This window comes from Notothenia coriiceps, unplaced genomic scaffold (assembly GCF_000735185.1).
Source record: "Notothenia coriiceps isolate Sejong01 unplaced genomic scaffold, NC01 NC01_scaffold00026225, whole genome shotgun sequence".
In the NCBI taxonomy this organism is placed as follows: domain Eukaryota; kingdom Metazoa; phylum Chordata; class Actinopteri; order Perciformes; family Nototheniidae; genus Notothenia; species Notothenia coriiceps.
Genome location: NW_011358926.1, coordinates 457,193 through 463,244, shown reverse-complemented (window position 1 = coordinate 463,244; position 6,052 = coordinate 457,193).

The window sequence follows — 6,052 nt, the reverse complement described above, 5'->3', positions numbered from 1 at the left end:
GTGGGGGGTGGACCTAACCTCCTCTAGGGGGGTCCGGGGGCATGCACCCCCGGGAAGATTTTTTTTTTTAATATTGAAGTTAAAAGCATCAATCTGGTGCACTTTGAGAGCAACATTAGGATATCTATGGATACATCTCTCAACATCCATATGAAACATAACTGTAAGCCGATTTATTTTTTCTTTATGGATATTTTAAAAATCACTCTCCTTTTAAACTGTATTCTTGTTTATTAATAACAACTTTTTTGTACTGTCATATAGTATTTTATACCTGTTTTTCATCTATTCTCTTATAACTATAATGATCATATAAAGGTGTGCCTTTACCTCATTGAGCTGAGGTTATCAGAGCCTCTCAGTCTTTCAGGAGAGAGCTCTCTAAAGCTCTCTCCCCCGCGGCCGCTTACACAGTAAAGTCCAATGTTAATAAAAGCAAACAGAAGCTGTATACGTTTGTTGGGAGTTTGATTAATTTTAAATTAACACAAATACAAAATTAAAAGCTATAATTGAACACTAAAACCATCATTTAAAAAAAAGAACAATTTCACATAAAGGTTTTTACTGGGGCTGGGGCAGTTCAACTTATTTATTTTTTTATCTCAATTTTTTTTTTTGGCGCCCCCTATGGGTTGATGCGCCCTTAGCATTCGCCTATACTGCCTATGCCGAGGGCCGGCCCTGCATACAGGTACAGAACTTTCCCTATTGCACATATCTCTTGCATTCATACATAATCAAATATTGCACCTTCCCTACTGCATTCACACACAAATCAAATATTGCACTTTCCCTATTGCACCTATGCATAGTGTCCGTCAGATTGCACATATCCCTATTGTATCCATACCTATTTACACAAAGAGAACAAAGAGATAACATTTGACCATCTTGTCAACATGAATACAACCTTATGAAATCACACATGACTCAGTTATGACTGCAACAGATGTAATTTCTCTGAGTCTTATTTTATTATATTTTTAAATACACATGTAATACTATCATCTGCATCACCCCATATCATTACTGTGATAAATACAGTATATTGCTTTGAATCTGTTTGATAGCTCCTGTTGCACTTGCACTTGCAGGCAGACTTATTGCATGTGTGTTATGTTTTCAGATGAAGTCTTTGTCTAGACGTATTCATTTAGACAGATGCATTCCTCCGTTTCTTTGTGGGTCAATTCAGCAAGGTTTGGACTATAAGGGGATCACTTGAGCACATTTCAGCGTTTAACCCGAGCATAAACCCCATCAGCGCAGAAGAGGCAGCTGTGGATGATTCCTTAATCCAACCAGACACTGGGAGAGGTATTCATAAAGACAGAAAGGATTCAAACAGCATCCTACTGCTCAGCAGGGATGAAATTCCCAATGTGAATGCAGAAGGGTTTGCCGATTGCAAATTCTAATTGCAATATTAATCAATTACAGAGAATAAAAAGCTCATTTTTATGCCTTCCATGGGTGGCTGGCGTGCTGCTTTCCTGTAGTCGTTATTCACTGGATCGTATGAGGTTTGTGCTCTATTGTAAGAAAATGAAATGATCCCACTCAGCTTTGATATTTGCATATTCACTCGAAAACAAACGGCTTATTATGCAGTTTCAAAGTAGCTACATGTAGAACATATTGAATGTTTGCCGGACTTCTGTTGATCTAGTTACACAGAATCAGCCCTGCATTAATGGTGAACGCGGTTCAATAATGTCTCTGTCTGGATGAAAGCAGCCCCCCATAAAAACCATCAGAGGGCAATCGATGTGCTTTCATCCCCAGGACGGAAATTGCACTCATATGGCTCAGACTCTATGAAGGTCCCCCATCCAAAGCCAAATCATTAACATCAAACTTGCAGGAAAGAAATCAAAATGTCAGTCTGCCCTGCAATCTCTTGGCAGATGAGTATTGCCTCTATTTCTTATACAATTTCATTCTCCTCATATCTACTCCTAGCATAGCCTACTGTAGGCCTATTTCCCCCGGCATGTTTTGACTGCTTTGAATATGGAGAGTTTTGCATGCTGGAGAACTTTTTCTAAAGATATATTGAACAGACACTTCCTCAAATGAGCTACTGTGAATAATGGCTCTTTATTCCCTAAAGACTTCATTACCGGTACATGGTTAACTCATTTTAAATGACCTGTTCATCCAAAGTACGATACGATTTCACTCCTCCAGTGGTCTAACAATACTAATATATTTAATTAACATAGCTAATTTGTTTAATGTTCAAAAAGGCATTACAACAACAACACCATACAGATTTAACACGACTTTGTGTTGCTGACAGCGTTAAAATAATAACACTTAAAGAGTAATGAAGCAATTGGGATCGTCAAACACTCTCCCACTAAACATAACTTCCCTTATTCAATTTAGTATTTATTTATAGCTCTTCCTTCATTTGTAGTGTTGTTTTTCTGTTTTATTGCACTCTAAACTTAAAGAATTCACACTTTTCAAAGTCTATTCAAAGAAAGTAATTGTTCATACTTGCCAAAAAAAACATCAAATATGCTTCTAATGTATGTGATGGGGGGTTGAGGGAAGGGATCCACATTTATTGAACAAATATATTTTTAAGTAAAAAGGTATATATTGTTTAATGGTTTAAGTGGTTTAATAATAACCAGGGTTGTGGAGTAATGGAATACATGGATCAGGTTACCAAAACAACTATATCCTTACAGATAGATTAAAAAAAGATTGTATCACATTACTGTTACAGTTTAAATGGTGATTACTAGCAGGATTACAATGCATTTTAAAATAAAGAACGATATATTACGAAGCACATGTTCACACAGTACAACACTTCAGGGGTCTTAAAACACCCAGTGAAAATAGTCTTTAGTGAAACCACAGATATTCTTCCAGTCCATCACCTTAGCCTCTATAATGCATGGGTGGAAATGTCCTATCATTTTGTGTTCAAACAACATTACCATTCAGCGCAAGCTAAGCCTTCCAGCTACTGATATATGGTCAGTATCCAAGGAGTCAACATCGAGTTTGAGAAACATTCTCAGGTAAGTGCTTTGTAAACACCATGTTGTAGTTTCTGGTGGAAACTAACTAATACCTAGGGGGCAAAACCCAATTTTTTGGGAAATCAGACATGGAATGTTGTAAAAGGTTTTCCACCAGAAATGATATCTAGGACCTTCAACGATCACAACCTGGGTGGACAACCCGGTCAACTAGCTACTGGAAAGCTACAGTGAGGGTCCAAACAATGCAACCCCTATATGAAAAAAGTCAAGAATTCTGTCTCGATCAGATGCCATCATTCTCTTTCTGATTGAATATCTCTGTGACAGTTCATGGTAAAGACAAACTGAGCCAACCTATTGAAAGAGCAGAACATAAGCTTTCAGATGATGCCTTGGTTAAGCCTGTTCTCAATAAGGCCACTACATGAAACTGTGCCTTTTTTGTCTCTCCAAAGCATATCCATTTCACTTGTGGTCCTCTGGATTGTTTGCTGTGTTCAAAATGGGTAATAATTATAATAATAATAATACATTTGATTTATATAGCGCTTTTCCTGGTGCTCAAAGCACTTAACAAGCAAGTAAAGAAGAAAAATAACAACAAAAGTAAAAAGTGCTAAACTAGGTGGAATAAGGGTGAGGGCTTAGTGGATTAGGAGTTGAAGGCAAGAGTGAAAAGGTGAGTTTTGAGGGATTGTTTGAATGATGTGAGAGTGTTGGCAGATTGGAGTAAATATACTTAAAAGATTATTTCTATATAACATATTGAAGTGTTTACATTAATATACAGAAGGTTTACTGCCGATGCTAATTTGAATTGATTCAATGTTTACAGATTTGCCAGCAAGTGAGAGGATTTTAAGCTAGCTAGCTAGCTAGCTAGCACTGTTACTGTAGACTACAATTCTTTAATAATTTGTAAATCAGTTTTACAGTGTTAACATTTAACAACCTATTAACCTGTTAAACCCCAAGCCTGTTTTTCAGGTCTCAGGCTCGAAAATGACATTCCCAGAACAAATTACCATATCTTCCCTTCTAAATCGGGAAAATTAATAATATTTTTTCTCAAAGTAATGATAAACCTGTGAGTTGGATATAGAAGAGTCAGAATCAATATATATGTTTTTTATTTAAAAAAAAATTCAGATTGAACATAGTAAAAAACTTTAAATTATAGTGTCCGTCCAAAAAATATTTGTTACGTAGGCCTATAGTGAAAACCAACCTTGAATGATGGGTTAGTAGACTAAAAGGGTTAGGAATCCAAAGTACAACATATACTGTAATAAGTACCCTGTATCAAGATTGATGCAAACAAGTGACATTTGACCTTTTTAGACAGGTTTAGCAAAAAAACTCCACCTCCGCCGTTTCTTTGGAACCTTCTTTGGAACCTTCTTTGGAACCTTTCTTTGGTGAGAAGGCTGACTACTACCAAACCATGCATGCTCTCAGGATCCTCAGTGAGGCCATGTGGCGCTTGTACTGGCAAGCACTTGAGGCATGTGCAGCAGACAGAGAAAACACAACACTGGCAGTCATAAGTAGAAAATGTTGTGAAGATGTTGTTTGAGAAAGACACCACTGCTACTGAGAAAGTTAGAGATCATCTGATGTCACGTCCACAGATATCAATCCTACAAGAACGATGTTACTTTTCCAGGAATCTCTGAATGAGCACCCAACTGCAGTTTTCTGGTCAATCTTTCTGAGATGTCAAGACATTCTCCACAGGTTTCATCTACTACCGCGGGAAGGTAACTGGGAAGATCTCTGCGAATCAGCATGGATGCTACCTTATAACTACAAGCAGGACACTACAAATATGGAGCAGCCTTTTTGCTTCTGTATTTGCTGAGATGAAGAAACTGCCAGAGACAGCCACAGAGGAACAATTGATGCCACTGATGCAGGTGCATTTGTTGGGAAGGAGAGCAGATGGAAACCACAATGGTGTCTCTCCTGACATGCTTTTGGGCAGACATATTATGCAATGCCAAGGAGGCAAGTGGTCTGGATGGCATTACACTCATCGTGCTGCCAGGATGATGTGGGTCTACACAAAACCACTCACTGCAGCTATCTCTGCGAGCTCAAGTGTCATGCTGCACCTTCCTGCTCACCAAGTTTGAGGTGTCAAGAGCAGATCAGTCTTCCATTGTGGTCGTACTGTAGCAGTTGACCTGATAGCCACAGAGGGCAGCAAAATCTCTCGGTTGCTCAGAACTGTCATGAGAGTAGATCAACCACAGCGAGCGCATTTGTATATATCCTTTTATAAGGATATGCAGATGTAAGCGCCAAGTATATATGTCGTATGTATAATATATATGTATATATATGTGTGTAAATGTATTGTATATATACTACATTATATGTTCTGTATATCTATGCTATATATATGTGTGATTATATGTATCATATCTTGATATGTGCTGTATTCTCTGCATATATCATATATGTGTATATATTATTCTCATATATATTTGTATATAATATACATATATATGTGTATGTATAATATATGTGTATTATGGTATTATATATGCTGATATATACTATATGTATGTGTATATATACTATATATAATACCATATATGTATGTATATTATTATATGTGTATATATATATATATGTTAATATATACATATATGTATGATATGTGTATATATATATTATGTGTATATGTGTGGTTTGTGTGATGTGTATATATATATATATATATTTATATATATATATATATATATATTATACACACATATATATACACACATATATATAATATTTATAATATATAGTATATAGCACACATCACAAATACACCATATTTACCCAGGGGGCAACACCCAATTTTTGGGGAAATCCGACATGGAATGTTGTAAAAGGTTGGTCCACCAGGAATGATTATCAAGGACCTTCAATGATCACAACCTGGGTGGACAACCCGGTCAAACTAGCTACTGGGAAAGCTACACGTGAGGGTCAAACAATGCCAAACCAACCCTATAATGAAAAAGTCAACAATTCTGTGCTTCGATCAG